We start from the raw sequence: 12230 nt of genomic DNA on the forward strand, positions 1-12230 counted from the left end.
CAAGAATAAAGATACAGGGAAAGCGGAGTTTGACTAGCTGATAGATCAAGGAGGATGGTTTTGAAGCCAGATCCTTTTGTGAATTGACTGTTAATGCAGTATTTCACTGGCAATTTGGCAAATATAAGAACTTACCCGAAATGTAACCACTGAACATTCTTGGGAAAGGCCATCCAAAATATACAGATACATGTATATAAATATAGAGAAGGGAAAAAAGAATTAATATTTTCACTTCTCCAGGAAGCAGAAAGCATCCACATTTGGTGGCAGTAATTATGGCTCTCTGGCATGGTAAAGTTTATTTATTATACTTTAAGAATTAATATATTTAATCGTGAAGTTTAGTCCTATTTTAGGTAAAATGTAATTATTAAAAATTTCAGCCTTGATTATATACATATAAACCTTTAGTGAAAAAGTTTCTTTCCTCTTTTCCACTTCTTTAGGAACTTGATTTCAGAGAATTTGAAAAAGGAAAGACTAAGCAGTGCTCTGTGGAGAAGGCAATGGTACCCCACTCTAGCACTCTTGCCTGGCAAATCCCATGGACGGAGGAGCCTGGTAGGCTGCAGTCCATGGGGTCACAAAGAGTCGGACATGACTGAGTGACTTCCCTTTCACTTTTCACTTTCATGCACTGGAGAAGGAAATGGCAACCCACTCCAGTGTTCTTGCCTGAAGAATCCCAGGGACGGGGAGCCTGGTGGGCTGCCATCTCTGGGCTCACACAGAGTCAGACATGGCTGAAGTGACCGCAGGAAGGGAGGGGAAGCAGTGCTATGAATGTGTAACAGGAGCAGGCTGCCTTGCCACTTGCTCTAGCTCCTAGTTCCTAATTTAAAATGAAATCTGACTTATTCTCAAATCAGTAAGGGGAAAGCGGCCCTCTAATAAAATATCTATAAGAAGACATGAGGTGTTTGAAAACATATTCAGTATTTATTAGCAAATGGATGTGGAGTCTTCTGAAAAATTCATTTATTTTACTAATTCCAATAAGATGCAAGGAATGTTTCTGGTATTTATAGTTATTAAAAGAAGCCAGGTTGGAACTTGACCAGATTGGGTCCCTCACAGGCACCAGTCTTGGTAGCCTAGGGAGGTCATCCTCTTTACTCTCTCCCTCTCACCCCCAAATGTTAATTTCCCTTCAGCCTTCTCTCTTAGGCTACCTCGACTCAACATATGGGGGCTTTGAGTTGAGATCTTTACAGTCTTTGGCCTAAACAGCAAACACTAATTTTTAGTACTTCAAGACAAGTCCTTAAGGAGCATTTGATGATGTTTGTACAGTGAGTGAGAAAGAATTTTATTATACTGTTGAGGAAAACATAAGGGACCATTGGTAGATTTTAGGAACAGTGGTATCGTTTATTCTTTCATTTAATTATAACTATTCTTTCGAAAGGATAGTGTTATTATAACAAGACATTGAATTTGAAGAGTACTCCTAATAATATGATTAATTTTTATTTATTGAACAGCAAATACTTATTAGAACCAAGGACTGAGCAGGATGCTCTATATCTACATTGTTACCTAGTCATTCTTCTTTTTGAATAAGTCTAAAGTTTCAGTTCACCTAAGGGATTTTAAGAGCAAACATGTAGGCTCTGAGTCGACCAAAAGTAAAAGGGACTGAGAAATGCATGGACATTACAGGCAAGAGAGCAAGTAGAGAGACCTGGTGCTGCTGAACTATCACTAGATTATATGCACCTCAAAGGCAGAAAATGTGTCATTCCTTCACGTATCCCCTCAGGCTAAACTTTTTCCTGGTGAAAAAATAGGCCAGGTTTAGAGTAGAAGACTGTGGAGCAGGAAACTCAATTTCTAAAACTTTGAAAAATTATTGGGCTGTGAATGGACACAGAGGAGCATTTCCAAGGTGTGGGTGAGAGTGTGGATATGCTTGCTAGTGCAGATGTCCTTTAGGGAAACTACTAGAGACAGGTGAAGACTTGCTGTAGATCTTTACAGTGGTATGCATCATGTATTACAGTGAGTGAAACATTTAATAGGTCATTTTGAATCCAGATATTTTAAAGCAAAAATACAAAAATTTATTTGTTTTGGCAGTGTTTGAGTAACATTTGGTCTGCCTTTTTGAGGGGATTAATGTGAATTCTCACATACAAAACAGACACTAAATCAGGGATCACCTTGTTTTATTTATAAGTTCGACAAAGATCAGTCCAGGTATTAAAACTCTTTCCCTTCTCTGACAGATGGTTTTTCATTTTCCTAGAACTGTCATAACAAAATAGCACAAAGTAGGTAGCTTAAAATAATAGAAAATTATTATCTCACAGTTCTGGAAGCTAGAAGTCTGAAATCAAAGTCTTTGCAGAACTATACTCCCTCTGAAGGAGGCAGTGAAAGAATCCTTTATTGCCTCTTCCCAGATTCTGGTGTTTGCTAGCAGTCTTTACCATTCATTGGCTTGCACCTATATACCTCCCACCTTTGTCTTCTCTATCACATGGCATTCTCCCTGCACGTCCTTGTCTTCATGTCATAATCTTCTTATAAAGACTGGTCTTATAGGATCTGAGCCTCACCCTTCTCCAGTATTACCTTAACTTAAATAATTACATCTGAAATAACCTTATATACATATGCAAAAACATTCTAGGGTATTGCGTGTTAGGATTTAAACCCTTTTTCAGGGGGTGTGGTGCAGAGACACAGTTCAGCCTATAACAAATAGTAAATGGTAGCTCTGAAATCAAATCTACAGGCTGATAGACAAAAGGTCCTCTGAGGAAATATCATGTACACAACTGAAAGAAAATAACCAGGAAAACAGAAGTGTTATAAAACCATCTAATAGGCAAGGCAATAAAACAAGAAGAACCAGAGGATATGGTAACAAACAAAAACACTGTGAAGCAAATAGCAAGACAGCACAAGAACCCTGACTTTATACTGAAACATTTACTGCATCATGCTAATAATTTTTTTCCTTAGTAGGTTGAAAATGTGGTGGTTACTTAAAACAGTGTGTGTCCTCCATGTGTTTGGAAATACATTTTGTTTTCCTCGGGAAAAAAACTAATAATCCTGAGGCCAATATAGATGTTGTAAGTTATTACTATCACTAATTAAAACACCTCCAAAGACTGTCACTATTACTTTCATTCATTCTTTTAAAATTTCTTTTATTATAAAATTTGAAAGCTCTCGTTACATAGTATATGAAACCTACCAATATGAAATTCTACCTTAAGAATCATAAAATTGGCCAAGTAAACTCATAAAACTAAACGGTCTGTCTTTTCTCCATTCAGAGTCAGATAATTTCCTACTGGGGTTACCCAAGTGAAGAGTATGAAGGTATCACTGCAGATGGCTACATCCTTCAGCTCAACCGGATTCCTCATGGGAAGAATGGTGCTAATTATTTAGGTAGGATTTATGTGATGGAAAAAGATGAGTATCTCAAATCTTGAATCAAATACAATCCAGTCAGATATATTCTAATCACAGAATATGAGATTAATTTACTCATAAAAAACATAGAAACTTCTTGAATATTATGCTGAGGGTCTGAATGACACTTGGTTTACATTGGATTCTATAACAAAGTGGAGCACACACTGGCCCATGAATTTGATTTGGTGAACTGGGTGGAAGCCTCTGAATAGAAGCCCAACCCAGAATTTTCAACCAGTTTTTCTCTGATATTCTTCGGTTTACCCAAGTGTGGATTATCATTGCTCTTCCTGGTATAATAGCATAGTTCTGGTTCACTCCTCTTTTCTGCCTTAAGTGCTTACAGCAAGCATTATTCAAGCTTACGAGGGTATCTTTTTTTTTTTTTCCCTTCGATTATCTGCACATGAGATTTTAAAGACCCAAAGCATTCCTGTTTCTGGAGATTTCTCTTTCAGTTTTTCATGAAGTGTAAACTCTTTATATGGATATATAAAAAATATAAATTGTAAGCCCTAGAAACTAAAATCAGTAACTAAGGAAAAGTGTGCTCCAGGAAGTGGGATAAGAAGAGGACATGGGACCCCATAGATGATGTTGCAGTTCTTTTGCTCTGAAGATTAAGGAAAAATATCAGTATTTGGTGTGTGTGTGTGTGTGTGTGTGTGTCTGTGTGTGTGTGTGTGTGTGTGTGCGCACACTCAGTTGTGTCTGAGTCTTTGTGAGCCCATGGATTATAGCCCACCAGGTCCCTCTGTCCATGGTATTTCCCAGGCAAGAATACTGGAGTGGGTTGCTGTATCATTCTCTAGGCGATGTTTGCATAAAATAAACATAATGAATTGTTAGCATATTTCTTTTGGATACAATCCAATCAGTCCTAACTATATTAAAGTGACTTGAAGACCTTTGTTATACTTTCAGATATATTTTCTGCTATCAAATTATTTTCAATGCTTTCTTTTCAGTCCAAAAGCCAGTTGTGTTCCTACACCATGGCGTGCTTGTAACTGCCAGCACTTGGGTTTCCAATCTTCCAAGCAATAGTCTAGGCTTTCTTCTGGCAGATGCTGGTTATGATGTGTGGATGGGGAATGACAGAGGACTACTTGGTTCAGGAAACACTTATACCTAGATCAAGATTCTAAAGAATTCTGGGCTTGCAGGTAGGGGAAAAAAGTTTGTTTTATTTTGACATAAAAATGTGTTGAATGTGTTTTTAAATTAGTAATATTGATATAATTTTGTAGAACTCGGAAGGTATTTCAGTGGAATGAAGGTATTTCATTAACAAATGTAGCTTAAATAATATTTTTAAATATTTTAAATGTTTATATGTAAAAGTTATTCTAGATGTTAATTTTTCTGGTTATTAATGAGCCTAAGAATTTCCTGAGGGTTCTGTGGTAAAGAATCCACCTGCCAATGCAGGAGACCTGGGTTCAATCCCAGGGTCAGGAAGATCCCATGGAAAAGGAAATGGCAACCCACTCCAGTGTTCTTGCCTGGGAAATTCAACAGAGAGAGGACTCTGGAAGGCTATAGTCCATGGGGTTGCAAAAGAGCCTGACACAACTTAGAGGCCTAACAGCAACAAGAGTTAAAATGAAAATATGTCCAAAAACATCATTTCCTATTATTCCCCAGATTGTAAAGAATTCCCCAGCTTCCCTGCCAAAAACCTGTCCTTTTCATCATAGGGGACTGGAATGCAAAAACAGGAAGTCAAGAAATACCTGGAATAACAGGCAAGTTTGGCCTTAGAGTACAAAATTAAGCAGGGCAAACACTAACAGATTTTTTCCAAGAGAATGCATTGGTCATAGCAAATACCCTCTTCCAACAACACAAGAGGCGATTCTACACATGAACATCACCAGATGGTCAATACTGAAATCAGATTGAATATATTCTTTGCAGCTGAAGATGGAGAAGCTCTATACAGCCAGCAAAGACAAGACAAGGAGCTGACTGTGGCTCAGATCGTAAACTCCCTATTGCCAAATTCAGACTTAAATTGAAGAAAGTAGAGAAAACCACTAGACCATTCAAGTATGATCTAAATCAAATCTCTTGTGATTATACAGTATAAATGACAAGCAGAATCAAGGGATTAGATCTCATAGACAGAGTGCCTGAAGAACTATGAACGGAGGTTCCTAACATTGTACAGGAAGTGGTGATCAAAACCATCCACAAGAAAAAGAAATGTAAAAAAGTTGTCTGAGGAGGTCTTACAAATAGCTGAGAAAAGAAGAGAAGTGAAAGGCAAAGGAGAAAAGAAAAGATAAACCCATCTGAATACAGAGTTCCAGAGAATAGCAAGGAGAAATAAGAAAGACTTCTTAAGTGATCAATGCAAAGAATTAGAGGGGAAAAAGGAATGGGAAAGACTTAGAGATCTCTTCAAGAAAATTAGAGATACCAAGGGAACACTTCATGCAAACATGGGCACAATTAAGAACAGAAATGGTATGGACCTAACAGAAGCAGAAGATATTAAAAAGTGGTGGCAAGAATACAAGAAAGTCTTAATGACCCAGATAACCACGATGGTATGATCACTCCCCTAGAGCCAGACATTGTGAACTGCGAAGTCAAGTAGACCTAAGGAAGCATCACTATGAACAAAGCTAGTGGAGGTGATGGAATTCCAGCTGAGCTGCTTCAAATCCTATAAGATGATGCTGTAAAAGTGTTGCACTCAATATGTCAGAAAATTTGGAAAACTCAGCAGTGGCCCCAAGACTGGAAAAGGTCAGTTTTCATTCCAACCCCAAAGAAAGGCAGTACCAAAGAATGTTCAAACTACTGCACAATTGCACTCATCTCACAGACTAGCAAAGTAATGCTCAAAATTCTCCAAGCCAGGTTTCAACAGTACATGAACTGAGAACTTCCAGATATTTAAGCTGTATTTAGAAACAGCAGAGGAACCAGAGATCAAACTGCCAGCATCTGTTGGATAATAGAAAAAGCAAGAGAATTCCAGAAAAACATCTGCTTCATTGAGAACATTAAAGCCTTTAACTGTAGAAAATTCTTGAAGAGCTGGGAATACCAGACCACCTTACCTGCCTCCTGAGAAATCTGTATGCAGGTCAAGAAGCAACAGTTAAAACTGGACATGGAACAACAGACTGGTTCAAAATTGTGAAAGGAGTAGGTCAAGACTATATATCACCCCCCTGCTTGTTTAACTTATATGTAGAGTACATCATGCAAAATGCTGGGCTGGATGAAGCACAAGCTCGAATCAAGATTGCTGGGAGAAATATCAATAACCTCAGATATGCAGGTGACACCACTCTCATGGCAGAAAGTGAAGAGGAATTACAGAGCCTCTTGATGAAGATGAAAGAGAGCTGGCTTAAAACTCAATATTCAAAACACGAAGATTTTGGCATCTGGTCCCATCACTTCATGGTAAATAGATGGGGAAACAATGACAGACTTTATTTTCTGGGGCTCCAAAATCACTGTAGATGGTGACTGAAGCCATGATATTAAAAGACACTTGCTCCGTGGAAAAAAAAGCTATGACAAATCTAGACAGTGTATTAAAAAGCAGAGATATCACTTTGCCGATATAGGTCCATATTGTCCATATAGTCAAAAGCCAATATAGTCAAAGCTACGGTTTTTCCATTAGTCATGTATGGATGTGAGAGTTGGGCCATAAAGAAGGGTGAGAGGCAAAGAACTGATGCTTTTGAACTGTGGTGTTGTAGGAAACTCTTGAGAGTCCCTTGTACCGCAAGAAGATCAAACCAGTCAGTCCTAAAGAAAATCAATCCTAATATTCATTGGAAGGACTGATGCTGAAGCTGAAACTCCAATACTCTGGCCACCCGATCAAAGAACTGGCTCAATGGAAAAGATCCTGATGCTGGGAAAGATTGAAGGCAGGAAGAGACGGGGACGACAGAGGACAAGATGGTTGATGCCATCACTGACTCAATGGCCATGAGTTTGAGCAAGCTCTGGGAGATGGTGAAGGGCAGGGAGGCCTGGCTTGCTGCAGTCCATGGGGTTGCAAAGAATCAGACACAACTGACCCACTGAACAATAACAACTCCAGTTTTCCAAATGTTCATCACTTTGCGAACCCATCACTACTTTTTTGCTTTAGGCTTTTCAGAGAAACATAGAGAAGAGAGGAAAAGGCAAGGGTAAATGTGTCAATGGTTACTTTTTTACCACAGTGTGCATCTATGCTCAGCCCCTAGGTCGTGTTTGACTGTTTGTAACCCCATGGACTAGTCCCCACCAGACTTCTCTGTCCATGAATTATTCAGGCAGGAATACTTGAGTGTGCCGCCATTTCCTCCTCCAGGGTTTTATCACAGAAAAGTCAAATAATATAATAGCATCAACTCTTATCAGTTGCCAAAAATAATTTAAATTTCTACTTTTACTTCTGTATACCTGGAAATTATTATAGCATATTGCATATTTTAGTTTTCCTATCACTCACTTGACAGTGATTTTTGTGCACTACATATTTTTAAAAAGTATATTTCTCAAAATTCTTTTATGGGAAAGCCATATCTTTCCTATATATCTTAGAAGTTGGGCTCTAGAACAAGAACACTCTGAAATTTAGTCTATCACTTATTGGTTATACTCACAGACACATTTCCTGTTTCCTCTGTTCTAGAATGTCCATAGTTACTTAGGTTAAAGGTATTTTGTGAGCATGGAATGAAGCGGTGCTTAGAAGAAGGTAACATGTTAGTAGCTAACAAATAGGAAGTGTGAAATCAATGTTAGTTCTTATGATCCAGGTGTCCTTACAGAGGGCTTTTTAAGTCCATAATTTAAGGTATGAAGATAACTTTCTTATTATAATAAAGACTTAAAACAAGTTTTATTCATTTTGTTTCATGCAATTTGATGAAATGTTAAAATGTGATCTTACAGCCAACATTGATTATATTGTGAAGAAAACAGGACAAAAGCAAATTTATTATGTGGGCCATTCCCAAGGAGCACTTACTCGTATGCTAAGAAATAATGAAATGTGATTGTGCTATAGTTTTTATTTTTTAAATAACAGAAAACTTTTCTTGTTAAAAAGAATTTATTTTAGAAAGTATACTTATTCATTACAATTATTTAGAACATACAGACAAGCCATAAGAGAACAATATTAAAAGCCAGTGAGTATTGTTTTATTATGGCATATAGGTATATGATCCTTTAAAAATGATTAATGGATATCATCATCTATTAATGTGATCTTTCCAATCATACCGCACATTCTAAACAAGATGTATGTGTTAGAATCACCTAAGATTCTCTACAACTAGAATTGCCAAGACTGAAGACTTGGCATGTGTGTTTAAATTTTTTTTTTCCTTTAGTGCTCCCTTTAAAAAAAAAATGTTTATTTATTTACGAATGTGCTGGGTCTCTGTTGCCGCACGGGATTTTCTTTAGTTGTGACAAGTGAGTGCTACTCTCCATTTGGGGTGTGTGAGCTTCTCACTGTGGAGGCTTCTGATGTTGCTGAGCACAGGCTCTCGGGCATGTGGGCTGCAGAAGTTGCAGCATGTGGACTCCGTAGCTCTGGCTCCTGGGCTCTAGAGCACAGACCCAGTTGTTGTGGCACACAGGCTTAGTTGCCCTGGCACGTGGGATCTTCCTGGATCAGGGATCCAACCTGTGTCTCCTACATTGGCAGGTGGATTCCTCACTGCGGAGCCAGCCGGGAAGCCCTTACAGTGTTTTCTTAACAGAAGGTTGATGTGTTGATACTCTTTAGAAAAAGTCTGAAGTTGCTTGGTATGGTTTCTTTGATCAGTGACATTCTGCTGCCCAGTGAGTTTTGTTTGCGCTTTGCCTGGGATCCCATCTAGGGTAGTATGCTACTGCTACTGCTGCTAAGTCACTTCAGTCGTGTCCGACTCTATGCAACCCCAGAGACGGCAGCCCACCAGGCTCCCCCGTCCCTGGGATTCTCCAGGCAAGAACACTGGAGTGGGTTGCCATTTCCTTCTCCAATGCATGAAAGTGAAAAGTGAAAGTGAAGTCTCTCAGTCGTGTCTGACTTCGCGACCCCATGGACTGCAGCCTACCAGGCTCCTCCATCCATGGGATTTTCCAGGCAAGAGTACTGGAGTAGGTTGCCGTTGCCTTCTCCGAGGGTAGTATGAGGCATATTAATTTACATCCTGAAAGATCAGATGCTTCAAAACTTTTCAGTTGGACAGTAAAACGTTTCTAATTACTTCAGGTATTCATTCTTTAAATGTGCAGTGTATTTACTATTTGAAATATACTTTGTTGGCTATTATTTGCAACATTATTTGGTATTTGCAATGTATACACTAAAGAAATCTCATTTCCTCAAAGCTCACAATCTAATAAGGCAAAGTTTGTCTCCCTCATCACTACTGGTATTTTGCTGGGGGTCAGGGTTGGGGCTTGCCTGCGCATAGTAGGATACTCGCACCGCCCCCTTCTGTCCTTGCAGTTATGATAACCAAAATGTCTCCAGACTTTTTCAGATGACCCTTGGGGACAAATCACCACTATGGAGAATTGCTGCAAAAGGGATGATGCTTTCAGCAGGCTTATAGTCAGTCGAGTGAACCAGAATGAGGAGAGCATAGAGGAGAGAGTTAAATAACCCAGCATAGGAGGCCAAGCTCCTAGGGTTCATAATACTTTATGGGCACCTCAAAATAGTTAATTACTTTCAAAATCAAAAGAGTAAAGGAATATAACTCATTTTGGATTATGTTCATGTCAACACAGTCACAAAACATGGTTTTTACATAGATTTTGGGGTGGGAGTGGGGAGAAAGGGACCTGTGAAGGCAAAAGCGTCTGGGCCTTGAAAGTAATCGTGTGGCCATGAAAGGAAACATTTCCTTCGATCACAGTTATTAGGGAAGATTTTGTGATAAAAAGAAAGAGTGTTGAACTAACTGCACCTTGAATATGGATGGTTTCTGAAAGAAAGATGGCCCAGCCTCTGTTTTAGAGAAGAGGTCAAAAGAGGAGAGGATGTATCTAGGCCCTCAGTAAGTGTAAACCACATTTAAAGTGATCAGTGGAGTCAAAAGCAGGTGAAACAGCCCAGAGGGGAAACTGTCCTGTGACCTTGCAATTCTACTCCTGGGCATTTATAAAGAAAAAAACACTGTAATTCAAAAAGATACATGTACCCCAATGTTCCTTGCAGCACTATTTACAATACCCAAGATATGGAAGTAACCTATATGTCCATCTCAGATGAATGGATAAAGAAGTTGTGATACATATTTACAATGGAATATTACTTAGCCATTGAAAAGAATGAAATAGAGAGACCTAGAGATTATCATACTGAGTGAGATGTCAAATAAAGACAAATATGATACGATATCACTTATACATGGAATCTTAAAAAAATGCAAATGAACTTATTTACTGAGCAGAAATGGACTCACAGACTCTGAAATCAAACTAATGGTTACTAAAGGAGAAAGGTGAAGGGGGAATGATAAATAGGAACGTTGGGATTAACATATACATATTATTATGTATAAAATAGAAAATCAAAAAGAACCTACTATAAAGTGCAGGGGACTCAGATCAATACTTTATAATAAGCCATATGAGAAAAGAATCTGAGAAAGAATATATATAAAACACTGAATTACTTTGCTATACATTTGAAACTAACACAACATAATAAATCAACTATACTACAATATCAAATCAAACCAAATGAAATTTTAAAAAATAATCCTGAAAGCCTAAGGGAAATTCTTCAATGGGAGGAGAAATGGTTCATTTTACCCAGATTTTTTACTAATGAAATAAACAACAGGTGTCACTGAATATTAAATTATGGATTTAGCGACCACAGGCAGATTGGGAAAAAGACAAACAAAATGAAATTCCAAGAAATTAATCTTGTGTAGTGTGCAGAGCTGGAGCAGGCAATGGCACCCCACTCCAGTACTCTTGCCTGGAAAATCCCATGGACGGAGGAGCCTGGAAGGCTGCAGTCCATGGGGCCGCTGAGGGTCGGGCACTACTAAGAGACTTCACTTTCACTTTTCACTTTCACGCACTGGAGAGGGAAATGGGAACCCATTCCAGTGTTCTTGCCTGGAGAATCCCAGGGATGGGGGAGCCTGGTGGGCTGCCATTTATGGGGTCATACAGAGTCGAACACGACTGAAGTGACTTAGCAGCAGCAGTGTGCAGAGTAAATTGTAGAGGAAATCTTTAGAGACCACTTTGGAATATATGGTAAAGATAGCAACCCTATTACGTAATCATAGGTAAACTAGGCAAGTAACAATGAAACGTTGAGGCAAGACAGAACTCGAGTAAACTGGTCAATTTTCTTGTTTACTTTCAGCTTTTGGAGAATTTTCAATAAATCCACTACTGGCTGAAAAGATTAAAATTTATTTTGCACTGGCTCCAGCTACTTCTATTAAAAACACAATTTTACTGCATCCTCCTACTTTCACCAAACCAACACAGTTAAAGGTTTGTGACTCATTATAGCATATGCTTATAGTTTCCAAAATGAGGAAATGTGAATAATACTGAAGAAGAGGGATGCTTACATAGGCTCCTGCTGGATTAAAATATTCCATTTTCCTCACTGGCTTCAGTACGTAATGCAGCGTTCTCTGGAATTTGATGATGCATTCTGCATTGTTTTCAGCCTGCATCACCCAGTTTATTTTACCTTTTTCCTTATATCTATCATCAATCTTTTGAAATCATTATTAGTCCTTTTTTCATATGTAAATCCATAATCAGTATTTCTCTTTCAAGTT

The 12230-nt window shown here is 38.5% G+C and overlaps 1 pseudogene; it reads left to right on the forward strand.

Annotated features, from left to right (window-relative positions):
- Nucleotides 1–2983: 2983 nt before the first annotated feature.
- The window catches only part of LOC121817662 (gastric triacylglycerol lipase-like), a 48482-nt pseudogene continuing 39235 nt past the window's right edge, over nt 2984–12230 (forward strand).

Source organism: Ovis aries, chromosome 22 (assembly GCF_016772045.2).
Source record: "Ovis aries strain OAR_USU_Benz2616 breed Rambouillet chromosome 22, ARS-UI_Ramb_v3.0, whole genome shotgun sequence".
Lineage (NCBI taxonomy): Eukaryota > Metazoa > Chordata > Mammalia > Artiodactyla > Bovidae > Ovis > Ovis aries.